Source organism: Prinia subflava, chromosome Z (assembly GCF_021018805.1).
Source record: "Prinia subflava isolate CZ2003 ecotype Zambia chromosome Z, Cam_Psub_1.2, whole genome shotgun sequence".
NCBI classification, from domain to species: Eukaryota; Metazoa; Chordata; class Aves; order Passeriformes; family Cisticolidae; genus Prinia; species Prinia subflava.
The window spans coordinates 61,024,182-61,039,723 of NC_086283.1; positions in this window are offsets into that span (position 1 = coordinate 61,024,182).

Below are 15,542 nucleotides of genomic sequence, written 5' to 3' on the forward strand. Positions count from 1 at the left end.
TGTGAAAGGAAGTAACAAGCCATCAGGGAAAGAAAGAAAGCAATAAAATATAAAATAAATAAAAGTCAAAAGAGAAAGAAGAGAAGAATTGATCTGTGCAATGTTAATTTTAAAATAAAAAGAATTTACATATCTGCTCATAGCAACACTTGATGATGTACCAAGAGGCCCTTCCATTTGGAGGCAGTTCTGTTTAATAGCTTTATCAATGACCTAGAGGAGAGGACTGAGTGCACCCTGAGTTGGTTTGCAGAGCAGAATGTTTGGTCAGAATGTTGCTCTGCTGGAGGGCAGGAAGGCTCTGCAGAGGGATCTGGACTAGCTGGATTGATGGGCCAAGGGCAAAAGTGCAGGTTCAATAGGGCCAAGGCTGGTCTTGCACTTGGATCATAACAACCTCGTGCAGTGTTACAGCTGGGACAGAGTGGCTGGCAAGTTTCCCTGTGGAAAAGGACCTGAGAGTGCTGGTAACAGAACATGAACATGAGCCAGAAGTGTGCCCAGGTGGCCAAAAAGACCATGGGCATCCTGGCCTGTATCAGCAATAGTGTGCCCAGCTGGACCAGAGTAGTGATTTTCCCCTTATACTTGACACTGGTGAGACAGAACCTTGAGTTCTGTGTCCAGTTCTGGGCCCCTCATAACAAGAAACATATATAGGTGCTGGAGCAAGTGCAGAGAAAAGCAAAGGAGCTGGTGAAGGGCCCAGAGAATAAGTCATATGGAGAGTAGCTGAAGCAGTTGGAGTTGTTTAGCCTGGAGAAAAGGAGGCTCGGGAGTGACCTTATCACTCCACAAGTGCCTGAAAGGAGGCTGTAATTAGGTGAGGGTTGGTGTCTTCTCCCAGGCAACTAGTGACGGGGGAGAGGACATGGCCTCAAGCTGCACTAGGGGAGTTTTAGTTTGGATATTAGAAAAAAAATTCTCCACTAAAAGCATGGCCAGGTATTGAAACAGGATATCTTGGGAATTGTTGGAACTCCCATTCCTGGAAGCATTCAAAATAAATTAAGTGTGGCACTTAGTGGACTTGGCTGTGTGGGACCTGATGATCTTAGAGGTCTCTTCTAATCTTAATTGTTCCATGAGTCTATGATTCTAAGACGACATTTATCTTGCAATAAAAGTACTGGGGTTTTGAAAAAATAAGTGAATAGGGCTGTGGTCCTGTTCAAGCTTGGTCAGTGGAAACTGGAACTGACATGAGAAAGGAACATAGGAAGAAACTATTAGAAGAGGCAGACAGGAGAAACAACATCTACATAAACAAGCAAACAATCAACAGGAAGAAAATGGCTTTCAAGTCCACCTGATGCAAATTTTCTCAGATTATTCCTCACTTAATTTATCAAGCATCAACATTAAATTTAGGCTTCTTCCTTGAGGATGGAGCTTTGCAATTGGTTCAGGTAGAGGTGTATTTATTTTTTCACTATGGGAACTATGACATTAGTTTCCAGCCTTCATCCCAACATCTTCCACACACCATGAATCTGTACAGGATACAAAGCATAGCTCATTTAAACTTGTATTATCCCTCTACATTTCTGTTTATAAGTGAAACACTTAATTTTGTGTTCAAAACTATGAAGAAGAAATTCCACTTAAGATATAGAAATCTATCATACTACCTTTGTTTTCAGTGAGGTAAATTATTCTTCCTAGGTCTTTGATCTTTTCATATTTCATGCAATTGGTTTTTTTTTCCTTTATCAGAAGGCACTCAGTCACCTTGGTTCTGCCAATTGTTTAGGCAGTACAGGAGTGACACATGCTAGATACATATGTTTGCCATGAACAACCTTTCTTTTTGTGCAGATGGCCTGCCCAAAAGCCCCTTGAGCAAAAAGCTTAAGCAGAAATAGCATATGTCATTCAACATAACCAGCTGGCATCTTTACCTCCTCCACACCTCTCTAGGAACCAGGCTTGTGGAATTTATAGCAACCAGCCTGAGAAGCAAGCCACGAGTCATCTCTGTGCATGTCTGCTCATCTTGGTCCTGGAGCTGCAGTACAGCAGCTCTAGTGGCAGGGTATTCATTGTACTGTTCTCATATCATTATGAGAAAAATAGAAACAGTTGCCTTCCTCCAGTTTTTCTCACATCTGTTGGAGAAGTGACAGTGAATGTGTCTTAAGTCTCTGTCAGGCTCTGTAGAGCAAAAACTGTGCAAAAAACCATTTCACTCATCCCTAAATAAAGAAATTTTCATTTTTGTTTCTGTTGCCCAATTATTCTGCTTGATCCTAATGACATGTTTAGGCTCCAGTCTTTCATCTGTGAAGGGAAGGGGAGTTATGCCACCTCCATCAGCAGGAGAAGAACCAAGGGCTTCCATGTATCTGACTTGTCTCCACGGGGAAATATTAAGAAAGAGAAAATAGGAAAAATCCAACAAAGATGGGTGAACAGGATGCCTTATGTGGCTAGAAATACCTGTTTGATTTTTCCATTCCTCCGCAGAAGTAACTTTTCATTCAATTTAATGTATTTTGATATTCCGGTGGAGATAGGCCAATGGAATTAAAGAGCATTTAAATATTTTTATAGTAACTTCTTTTCTTGCCCAAGATTGCCGTGAGTTCAAAATTCTTCTCCTTAGATTACTTTTTAATTTTTCAATAAGGCTTAGAAATTGTAACATTCCTATCGAAACATTCTAATTAACGGATATAAAAATCTTAATATTGTGATATTCCTTGAATGCCAGAACAAAATTATAAAAGGCATTTTTTTTAGCCTGAAATTAAAACATCTTGTAATACCTCTAGAAAATCTGTACCGTGTTGGCAACAATTAGAGATAATGAAAAAAAGTGGCTGGAGGGAGGGAATTCCCCTCTAAATTAAAAGAATGTGTTATTTGTACTCTGTGAGAAACTAGAATGGGAACAAATATATGCTTTAAAGTCCATTGGACTCTACTGAGAAATATATTCAGAATATATTTCTACACTATTAATGAAATTCCAGTCTCCTAAATACATATTTAGCATGTTCTATGAAGGTAACCATTTGTCCTGCAACATATCCAGGAGATCAACAGAAAATGATTCAGTTAAATAGGACACAAATGAAACTGGCTCTTACACATATAAGGTGGCATATTAATTTAGCAGGGTGATACAGCAATGTATTTAAATCAGGGTACAAGTACAAAGTACACTTAGAAATGAGCAGCAATTGTGATGTAGAGTTGACTCACATGAAACATGATTTCCATTACTAGTCTGTGTAATATGCTCACAGGAAGACATTCACACTCTTTTGGCAAACCCAGAGACAAACAGGTATGCACTGGGTTGGTACATTCAGCTGATAATCACCAGCTGATTCTTTCAGCAGATACAAATGGCTGATATGCTCAGACAACAAAGTTCCATTAAAAAAACCAGAACAAACTAATACTTTCATTCCAAAGTACTGAAGGAACTGGTGGATATTATCATGGGAGACTGTACTCAGTACTGATAAGGTCACACTGATAAGTTCTTTATCCAATTCTGGACTAGCTGGGGCTAATGAGGCTAATGAGGCTACCACTAGGGAAGTGTGCTCCTTTAGCATCTAGCCTATCTCTTTCACCAGAACTCCCACCCAATCTGGGTGGTTCATTCCTGAGGTGGGCTTTATGTCAGGGTCAGGTGGTGGGGCAGCATCCCCAGTCTCTAGGGCAGTGTCAGGCTCCATGGCAGCACTCTCAGTCTCTAGGGTAGTATCTTTATTCTCTGGGGTAGGTATTGTTGGTGGAGGGTTAAAAAATATAATTTCTAGATTGAGTAATGTGTAGGGGGAGGAAAGTAGAGAACGTACAACTGGAACTTGACGCAGCTAGCTGGGAACAAGCGTCAGCTTCGGCGAACAGCTCCATGCTATTGTAATGACCGAATCAAGTGTGACTGCAACTCAGGGGATAATTGAAAAGCATTGTTTTAACCAAATCAAGTGTAGATCAGGGTAGAAGCGTAGGTATGATTTAAGATAGTAACTAAGGAATAGGATAATCAGTATCTAGGGGTGGGGGTTAGTTAACATGTGTATAATTTAAACTATAAAAATCACGAATCGACTCTGTATCCTTCGGACATCAGATTTGGGTGTATCATCACCCCGGTGTCCCGCGCGCTTGAATAAAGAACCGCATATGATCGCCTTCGTGTGGTTATATGTTTTCCTACGCTAACAGTATCAGGCTGGTTATCCAGGCCAATCTCCCCTTATCTTGGAATATTAAATAGAATAGGCCTGTGAGCAATACTAGCCACTGTATGATATCATTAGCAATCAGAGAAGATTTAAACCCTTCAAAAACTGGTGGAATAGACCCAAACAGCTGAGTGAAGGGTTGGGAAAAAATTTTCCCTGGTGTCAGATCCTCACAGTAGGTACTATTGTTAAAGTAACCCCACAAACAAGCACTTGGATTGTGATGGCCATGTATCCATGTGCCTGCCTTCCAGAAGAAGTTAAAAATCCATGAATTCCTCACCTTATTAACCCACAGTGCAAACTGGATAACAGCCACAGTAGCCTTAGTTATAGGGCCCATGTTTAGATAAGGGCTTGCAAATGGGAGAAACACAGCCACAACTACATGCCACCCAAACCAAGGTAAGCTAGACCACATGATGCTATTTAGGGAGGTTTCTATACCCAGTGCACAAGGTCACTTAAGAACTGTTATTCCTTTTCCTCTCAATGCCCTCAAGCCCCACACTGGGCTCCAAATAATCTGTCTTGGTTTGAAAGACAGATATCTGCTAGGAAGGGCAGGACCTCCCTAGAGATGGAGAATTCAAATCTCCTCCCTCCAAATTATTCCAATTAAAAAAAGAATTAAAGGAGCTTTCAGACAGAGGTATGGGGATAGGAATATCAGTTCTTTACTAGTATATATGACAAAACAACAAACAAACAACAACTACAGCATTAATAATAAACAGAACCAAGAACCTTGAGGGCTTTCTTTCACAGAAGCCCGGGGCAGTTTGATCTCGGTGCCCCTGCAGGGCTCCGAGAGGCCGAACTGGAAGGAAGGAAAAGTCCCGGGCTGGTGGATGAGGAGCTCTGCGCTGGCAGCTGGAGCAGCAGGGGTGTCCCGGCAGGGCTGGGCAGGGCAGGGCTACAGAGTAGCAGGAGAGCCTCAAAGCTCTGAAGAGGCAGCGGTGGTAGGGAGGGCTGGAGAAAGCGAGCTCAGGATTCCCAGGTACACGAGCAGATGACTGTAGATTGCCCAGGATGAGGCAGGGGCAGAGTGAAGGCCGTGAACTCTTCCTGCAGCGGGGACAGTTTGACCGTCCTCCTCGATGCTGAGAGCAAGAGTGAGACCCCCTCCCAGGAGGGGTCTCTGTCTTTTACCTTTCCCAAAGCTGGTGTTATCTCTCCCCTCTGAGGGAAACTCCCAGAGACTTAAAAACAATAGGTGTAGCCTTGTGCTGCCATGTTCTTCAATTTCTTCCTTTGTTCTGGCTAAGTACTGTCGTTAAGGTTTCTTAGAAATTTATGGGAAAAAATTCTGTAAGTGAAAAAAGAGGCCAATCTAACCCCCAACAACTACAAGAAAGACATTGAGGTGCATTGAGCAAGTCCAGAGAAGGGTGACAGAGATGACGAAGGGCCCAGGGAATAAATTCTATGAGAAGCAGCTGCGGCAGTTGAGGTCTTTTAACCTGGAGAAAAAAAGGCTCAAAGGGAACCTAAACATTCTCTACAATAAAGTGGAAGGAGGCTGTAGCCAGGTGGGGGTCAGTCCCTTCTCCTAGGGAACCAGGAGGAGTGACAGGAGGAGAAGTCATGGCCTCAAGCAGGAGAAGTTCAGACTGGAGAGTGGGAAGAATAGTTTCACTGAAAGGGATGTCAGGCATTAGAACAGGATGCCTGTGGATGTAGTGGAGTCACCATCCCTGGAAATGTTCAGAAGATGACTGGATGTGGCACTTAATGCTATGGTTTGGTTGATGTGCTGGTGATTGTTCAGAGTTGCACTTAATGATCTTTATGCTCTTTTCCAGCCTTAATGATTCTAGGATTTTATCACAACTCTGGATCATATACCAAAGTTCTTGGGAGTCTGGGGAAGTCCCTGCTGACTGTGAGCTACCAAAGTTATTGCAATCCACAAAACAATCATGAGGGAAGACCCAAAGAACTATAGACCCTTGAGTCTAACTTCAGATCCTGAAAAATTATGGAGAAGTTGTACTGGATGCAATTGAAAGGTATTTAAAGAACAATGCACTTATCAGACACAGTCAATTCACGTTCAGAAAGGTAAAGTCTTATTTAACTCAAATATGATGTTTTATAATAAGGTCACCGACCTTGCCTTGTGGATGAAGGGAAGGTGGTGGATGTAGTTGTTTGTTTGTTTGTTTGTTTGTTTGTTTTTTAAAATTTTGTTTTAGTAAGGATTTTGATGCACAACATCCTTCTGAACAAGTTACTAACTTGTGGAATGAGCAGGTTCATGATATAGGGTGAAGACTTGGCTGAAGGGCAGTGCTCAAAGGATTGTAGTGAACCAGCCAACAGTAGTGATCCTCATAGTGATCCTTGATTCTAGGACCAGTTCTGTTTGATTTGTTTATCAACATTTATCAACAATGTACATGAAGGAATTGAATGTACCATTAACAAGGTTGCTGTTGATACCAAACTGGGAGGTGCTCTTGACTCTCTTGAGGATTGAGGCCTTGCACAGGGATGTAGATGGTTTGAAGCATTCAATAATAATTAATGGTGTGAATTTTAACAAGTCCAAGAGCCTTGTTCTGCACCTGTGACAGTGACTAAGGACACAGGTACAAACTGAGAGGAGTGGCTGGAGATCAGCCCTGCAGAACAGGATCTGGGGTTGCTGGTTGGCAGCAGGCTCACTGTGAGCCAGCAGTGTGCCCAGGCAGCTGAGAGGGCAAACAGCATCCTGGGGGCGTCAAACACAGCCCCTGCAGATGGTCAAAAGAGGTGGTGATCCTGCTGTATGTGGCATTGGTGCCACCTCACCTTGTGAGCTGTGTGCAGTACTAGCCCCACAAAATAAGAAGAACATGAGGGGCCCTGAAGGTGTTCAGAGGAGTGGCTGGTGAAAGGGCTGGAAGAAGAAGTGTAGAGGGAGGTGCTGAGATCTCTCTGTGGGAATGGTTCAAAACTGCACCAGGGGTGATTAAAACTGGACATCAGGAACCGTTTCTTTACAGAGAGGGTGGTCAAACACTGGTACAGAGTTCCAGTCACACTTCAGCCTTTTCAGAATTTATCACACTTTGACAACATCTTTAATAACAGGCTTTAACCTGGTCAGTCCTGAACTGGTCAGGAATTGGACTAGATGATTCTTGTAGGTCTCTCCCAGCTGAAGGGATTCTGCTCTATTCTATTCTATTCTATTCTATTCTATTCTATTCTATTCTATTCTATTCTATTCTATTCTATTCTATTCTATTCTATTCTATTCTATTCTATTCTATTCTATTCTATTCTATTCTATTCTATTCTATTCTATTCTATTCTATTCTATTCTATTCTATTCTATTCTATTCTATTCCATTCTATTCTATTCCATTCCATTCCATTCCATTCCATTCCATTCCATTCCATTCCATTCCATTCCATTTTATTCTATTCTCACCCTCCAGTCCCTTTTGATTCTTGTTACCTTGTGGTTATTCATTCTCTGTAGACTTCTCAAAATTTTGGGAGAGCCTCAGCCTTGCCCATCTCCTCTGGAGCCTTCTTCCATGTAGGTGAGAAAGGACTTGTCTCAAGACACCTTTTTACACACAAAGTCTAGTTTCCCCATTACTTTTTGTGGTGCTTCCCTCTTAGGTGACTTCACAGCTTTTGCAGTGCCTCAGGATCAGGCGGCAATATGGTGTTCTGCTATTCAAATTGCAATCATAAGGATCAACAGGAGAAATAATTACGTGTTGTGGGTGGAGGAGCTGGCTCTCATCTGTGAACCTGCCTCCCACCTTACTGTTATCATCCCCAGCACCAGGTGACTTTGTAGTCCTATGCTTTCAGCTTCTGTTGGTCAGACGCCACAGAGAAACCATCAATAAAACAGAAGGGGGCCAGTGTAATGCTGTTTCCTTAAGAAAGAAGAAAAAAAGACAAACACCATGGTTTTGTACTAACTTTACTCCTCTCCATTTCCTCAATTGTTGTTACTGATAACCTGGCCTGATTTTTGGAAAAGCTCTCTCACCTCTGTACTCACTAATATCCAGTTTCCAATGCTTCTCATTGTATCTCTAGATTTACTTGGAGGCCAATTTCTTCGTATTGTCTTGTTTCAGTCTGCACTCTACAACCTTGTACTTTCCCCTTCTTTCCTAAAATCAGGATGAAAATCTATATTTCCACTGCTTCTTGGTCTAGTTACATACGTTTCATGATACATGTAACACATGTTGTCTTTCTTAGCTTGGACTACGGTAGGTTTTGTAGGATACAGAACAAAATTCCATCAGATACAGAAACAGCTCTCAATAAAACATTAAACCAATATTTTCAATTTCTTACTTTTACATTTTTAAGCAACAATCACTCTTTTTGGCTACCATAAGAAGTAAATCTAAGAGCAATTTTAGATAAGTAATTTTTCTTTTTTCTCTAAATAAAATTCGGAAATTAAATTCATAGAATTGCATCCCTGTCAATTGACTGTGAAGTGATAGTTTATGTTGCCCATGATTAACCTTTCATAAAAAATTGGAAATTGCAATGTTGCTCATCAATAAGATATATTGTTGCACTCACCAGTGATAGAAGTAGTAATTTACTGTGTTTTTTGTGATAGGGGATTTCAATATCAGGAGCATTTACACTGCACGTCACAGCTGCATCACTGAAGTTTACCCACTGGAATAAGTGAATCGTCATAACTCCTTGTTGTCCGACAGCTGCCAGGCATTTCTTGCCATAGACTTCTACAATTTCACCAATATCGTGAGCTCCAGACAGAGTAGGGAGTTTGAAGTAAGTTGCTTTTCAGCAGACTTTTCTTCTTCCATGGATGATGTCCTAAAACCTCCAGACGTTCCCTTTATCAAATATTTTAGAGCTTAACACAGAAAGCAGAATTTAGGAAGCTGCCTCTGCCAATTTAAAGATTTGTTTGAACATTTTTGTTTGAAGCCAGATTTACACACCAACAGAGACTTTAGCCTTGACTTGTTGTTCATGACTGCTTCAGGAGGAGCCTAATTAAAGATTAAACTGTAAGCTGCTTTTTTGTAAGTATATATACTGTCTGTTTAGCTTGATGTAAAGCTAGAAGAGGTAAGAAAGCAAGATTTTATTCAGATAGAAGAAAGAATCTGACACTCTAAACTGATAAACCTCTTAGATAACCAATTCTGCTTTTTATGAATAGATTTTCCGAAGGCAATAAAAACGGATTTATTAATGAAATTAGTATATATATGAGATGAGAATAATTTCAAGTGCTTCTGAAAACACCTTGTTGTTCACAAAGACATATGGATCCTACTGACCACAGTATGTTGAAAATTCAAGAGAATGTGACTCAATCTTAACATTAAACAGTGCTTTTTCAGGCTGCAGTGTGAAATCAACAAAACCAAAAAACAATAGAATTTTCTCTAAACTTCATAAAACATAAATAAGACAAGAATGATTCTAGTGTAAGAAGACTTGGTAGTCTCACCTTCAGAGTTATAGATCAAAGAACTTTAGAATTTTGAAGTAATGAGTTTTTCATAGAAATTTGAAAATTTTCATGGTGTTCTTCTGACTTCTGAAAGACAGGGTACCTTCTAGGCAAAGATAACATTTTAACATGGTTTATTTTCTGTCTGTCTTATGGGCAGCCAGCATCTCTGGACAAAATACTGATTGTCTGTGAAGCCAATTGTGGGGCTACCACTGCTGTCTACAGCACCAGGATTTTGATCACCTTTCTGTTTTGTGTTTATAAAATGAATAGTGACACCACCATTATCAGAGCTGCCACCATATCTGATCTTGACAAGACCAACTTATAACTGCATTTGCAAAAATTTCTAAAACCTCCTTCTTTAAGCCTGCAATATTTTGAAAGGTCTGTGTGCCTTTCTCAACTACTTCTCATGTGGTCTGTGAAACTCAAATGCATTTAAGTCACTTTGAGTTCATGTAGAAACTATTCTCTTGACATCTTATTTCACAATGTTCCCATAAAAAATGTACTTTAAAAAAAGAGTTTAGTGTTTTTATAACAGGATAAGGTCGAATAAAACAAGATGAGTAATCACTAATTCATAACAAATCACACTGTAATTGTAACAGAAGTGCTAAAACAAGATACGTACATATACAGAGTATACTCAATAATTTTCTCAAGAAAAAGAGAAAATGTCCTTTTACAAAATCTTTCAAAATGGAATTGTTGCGCACAGTGAAAAACTGGCTTCCATATGCAAGTAAAAACAATATCTGCTGTGCATACTTTTATTTGTCCAGGTTTTAATTTTTTTTTTCACATAGTATTAAGTGAGCTCTTCCAATGATGTTTCATATTTATGTTGTAGTTGGAAGAAAAGAAGAAAATTGGGAGAATTTAGACTCATAGGAACAGTGAAAGAAGGGAAAAAAATAAACACTTACTTAGGATCAAAAATGAGGCCCTTAGAAATGGTTTTAAAACAATACAAACATTTTTCTAAAATTATTCAAATTAAATAAATACCATCATATCTATAAAAAATTTTAAGGACTAGTAGATATTTCACTGTTTGACTAGAATCCCCAAATTACTCTCTGATTACTACTGAGTCTGGTTTAAAACAAGCTATTTTAAACGATGAAGTTTGATTTTATTTTGGTGGTCTACATCTGTGTGGGTTTTACTTTCTGTTCTAATTTTTATCCTTGTTCTTCTGCCAAAAAATACTTTTTCATCCTACTTCTTTCAACCAGGAAGAAAAAAGAATCATTATCAAAAACCATATGTGCTATTAAAGGCAGATATTGAAAGTTCAGCAGTTTGTTGCTTCTTATATCCCTTGTGGCTAACTATTTTTCTGATCTTGATATGTAGTGTATATAAAAACATAAACAAGAGAATTCAATATAAATCTCCAATACTAAGTGGGATTGAATGAGTATTGGGAAATATTCCTACTATGTTTTCAGTCCGGGAAAAAAAAACCTAACTAAAAGTGATATATAAAAGGGAGAATATTTAGGTTGCTCTGTAGCTGAAGTAAAAGATGAAGAGAGTATCAGCAATGCAGTTCCTCACTGTTGCCTAGTTAGTTTCTTAGCTGACTTTTATATGTAAATTAGTAGTGGGAGTTTAAGGATATTTAAAATATATTTCTCATTTAAACATTTAATGTACTGTCTTTGGTGATCTCACAATATCTGAGTTTCCCAGTTTGGCAAGTCTGGAAAAATCAGGCCTCTCTCTTCTATTAAGTAATCATGTAGTCCAATTATCTAATACCTGCTCTCTGTCTCACTACAGTTTAACACCATGCAGTTAAAACAGTACTACTTTTGAGTTTCTTTCTTCCTTCTTTACTTTTCTCCTATCAAATTGTATACAGAGGTTTCAAGTAAAATATTTGTACAGAATAATCTGCTATAAAATAAGAAAATGGAGTGAATAATGGCACTTAACCCTTGCTAACATTTCTCTTCTACTTTCAAAGTCTATAAGCTAATATCAGCACCCTCATAATAAAAAGGTACATGAAAGAACTTGCAAAAATCTAAGTTACCCTGAAAGTCCTCAGAATTTCTGTATCTGAATCCAGTGCTCTAGTGCATATCACATGGAGCTGCTTCCTCCTTAATAATTAGCCTGGATGTCTCTCTGCTGTTTTTATAATGAAGCTGTTGCATACAGAAAACCCAGAAGACATCTATTTGACTCTAAAGTACTCTTGGGGAACAAGCCTGAATAAAGAAAAGTGAATCACATAGCAGATTAAGAAAAACAGTAAAGTTAGGATATTCTCAAGAAACTAAAAACTTCAGTGGAACAGGTGTGTTTGCGATTTACAGTATCTTACTTCTTGTCTCTCTAGAGACTTTTTTGGTGTTTGAAAGCCCTTGTGGACTTGCTTCCCTGAATGGTGAGACTGTGCAGCCACTGCTGTCCTGGGGGGTTAGGAAGCTCAGGAATGCAAGCAAGCACTGGTTACCTGTTTGGTGCGTGCTGAAGAAGGCTGATGAGAAGATGACACTAGTGCTGCACATCACTTGATGTTCAACAGCTGCCAGTGCAGGAGGGTGAAAGAGAGTCCGAGCACTCTGCTTCAGTTCACAGAAGCAGAAGAGCAGAAGAGCATCCTTCCAGACCAGAAGAGGTCAGGCAGTGAAGACAAAGAGAAATGACTCAATGGCTAGATATGGCAGTAATCCTTGGAGACTCCAGATGCCTTGACTGTTGTCTAGTTGGGGTGCTCATTAACCATGGCACAGGTTGCGCTGAACAGCTTGGGAAACGGGACTGAGACAGCAGGGAATATTTTCCAGAGGGCCAGTAATGAAGAGTTGCCAAGGGACAGAGAGGAAAAGAGAAAGGAGGAAATGGCAGGAGATTTGGGGTTGGGACCAGCTCCACGTGGAGACCTTCAGCACCTGATACTAGCTCTGGGAGACCACACGTGGCCTGGATTCCACCTGACATAAAGAGCAGACACAGAGGGCTCTAAAGAGGAGAATCCCTGCATGCACTGCTGGGAGGCAGAAATGCAGTGAGCCTGGAAACACTTCTAGTATGTAGCTAAACATGCAAGGAGATGTGCCATGAACTAAAAAAAAAAATTGTGTTAGTTATCTTTGCTCTTCTCAACCTACGGTAAATTTATTCCTCAATTCACTTGCTTTTTTCATTTGTGGTGCAAATCAAGACAGACATTCTGCCCCCTCCAGTTCAAGGAAGCAACAAATAGCTGTGATCTCACTTTACAGCATGGGTCTCAGTCCCAACCATGAGAAATGAGGCAGTAGCAGGCTGAAATAATTTGATGTTAGTCAATATATCACCTTGCTGTCCTCTGCTCTCATGCAATGAACCGAGCTGCTGTTCCTCAGGCTTAAATGACACCTGGGTCTCAGGTGCATACATTTAGCAGTAATTGCTTGATGTAAACAGGTGATGTGCTCTGCTGGCACCTCACTGGAACTCACCTGCTTCACTTTCCCTTAACCTTCCTGCTCAAAAGATGCTTTTTCTAAATTCACTAGATTCACAAAACCCCATATAAGCCCCATCAGCACTAACCATGCCAATGCCTGCCCTTCATGCAACACTCTCAGAGGCAGCTCTGGAGAATTATGGCTGAGTATATTCACACATATTTACATAATCACATTATTAATGTGCGTACAACTGTTCTGCTTCTGAGTGGCAGAATTTAGTGTAGATTATGCTAAATATAAGTTTCCTACTGTGTGATGGTGAATGAAGGAAAGTAATGAAGCTCATAATTCCATGCAAATATAGGTATCCTTGGATACTGCTGACACAAATGGCTGTTGGGATAATAAGAAAAGGAAGATACCAAGGCTCAACATTGACTTAAATTGTGACTGAAATACCAGCAGTGTGTCTAATGAATTGGTCTGCCATTTCTTTATTGCTGGGGCCAGAACTATCCTCATAGTCATATGGCCAAATCCAATTAAATCCTCTTGATTAATTTGCTGCCTGTAGAAGGTGAGAAACTGTCAATGTAAAAAATGGGTGTGTTCTGCTTTGCCACATGGCACATATCCCAGAGGCACAGTCCTGACAGGATTGCCTCTCAAACAGAAGGGAGAGGAGCTCTCAGTGAAACACCTCATAGGAGCTGGAAACAAATTTTACACCTGCCCTCCCTATAACTCTGTATGTGCCACATCCTTTTAAAATAGTTTATGACACAGTTTCTAAAACTATTAATTCATAGCCCAGCATAGCAAATTGGTTTCAAACTCTTGATTCTGGTTGGCATATTCCCACTTCAGACTGGTCTAAAATCTGGAACAATTTTAAATTTATTTGTTGATTTTTTTCTGCAGTATCAACATAGTTTCTGTTCTAGTTTGAAGATGAATACTAATGAATTACACAAAAAGGAGACAGTAGAACTACTGGCTGTGAGCTGGACTAAAAGAAGTCACTTCTTTGATTATTCAAAGTGAGAAAGAAGTTGTGTAATTTAGAACTTATAAGGTCACTTACACTGTAAATTCACTTTCTTTGGCATATCAAGAGGAAAACAAATCAGCAAATCCTTGTTTTAATGGAGATGGGTGGGTTTGAGAGACAAAATAAATCACTAGAGATATCCTAAGGGTTCTTCACTCACCTTGGAGAGCAGATAACTTTTCTGAAGCAGTCCTTGCACAAAGGCACAAATTATTTTATTCTACTTAAGAATAAACTCCAGGTTTAGTTAAGGTAGTTCTTCAACTCTTTGATCTCAGATATCTCAGTGTATTTTATGATGTTTCTACAATGGCTTATCATCTGTGGAGATAATAAGTGTCAAAGGGTAGGTGTTAACTGCATCTTAGTCCCTTCTGCAACCTGCGCGGGTCCCAGGTCTTTATGCTGGAACCATGACAAGGCAAAAACTTTGATCTTTAACAAAGGATCAAAGACTCCCAACAATTAATAGCCTTGTGCTCACCAAAAAAAAAAAAAAAAAAGGAACTCTTGAGCCCAAGTCTCATCATGGTATTGAATCCTCTCAAAACAGATGTTAAATATTCTCCTCAATAATTTTCTCAAAGCAAGTCATATAAGCTTTTCCCCATGAGCCATGCTGCTTGGGAGTACTTGAAAATTGCAGAAAACAACCTATTTTGAGGTTCAGGAGGGCTGGAAGCTTGATCCTTATGTGTCAATGGCTTTGGGTTGATTCATACCAGCTAAGGAACTACACAGGGTAAGATCAAGTTTTTCTCATTCCTCCTCCTTGTTGCTCTATATAGAATATGTAGCATAGCCTACTGTGAGGGAACTGGCAGGATGCCTAGTAGTGTTGCTATGGTTTTCGGACGGCACAGAAATAACAACATGACTCTCCATGATGGTAAAGATGAGAGCAAACTTTATTCTTCTAAATTCTACTTTTATAGAGTAGTTCGGTACAAAGAACATGATTGGTTATTCAGCGTCTACACCCTTTAGTAAACATTTCTTTCCAGTAAACACGTTGGAAAAACACCACCTGCAGATGGTTTCTCACTTCCCAAGGTTTGTTTGAATTCCTCCTTTAGATTTCTCAGGCTAACATGAGAAAGTTGCTCGTCTGCCTTTCACACAGACACTAGCAGAGCCTGAAGCCTAAATTCAGACCAATGTCAGGCCCACATCTCCCCCTTTTAGTTTTTGCTGAGGGTGGCGTCTGTGTCTGTGTCCTCTCCTGCAGGGCCCTTGCAAGAGAAAAAGACAAACATGACACCAGAAGTCCCTTTAGTAATCAACCAATCACTAAATAGAACTTTCATTGGGCACCAACTTAAATGGTCAGGGAAGTTCTGTGGCATTTGGTGTTGACCCTTCATAACCATGTCCATGCACCAGCGTCAAGCTTA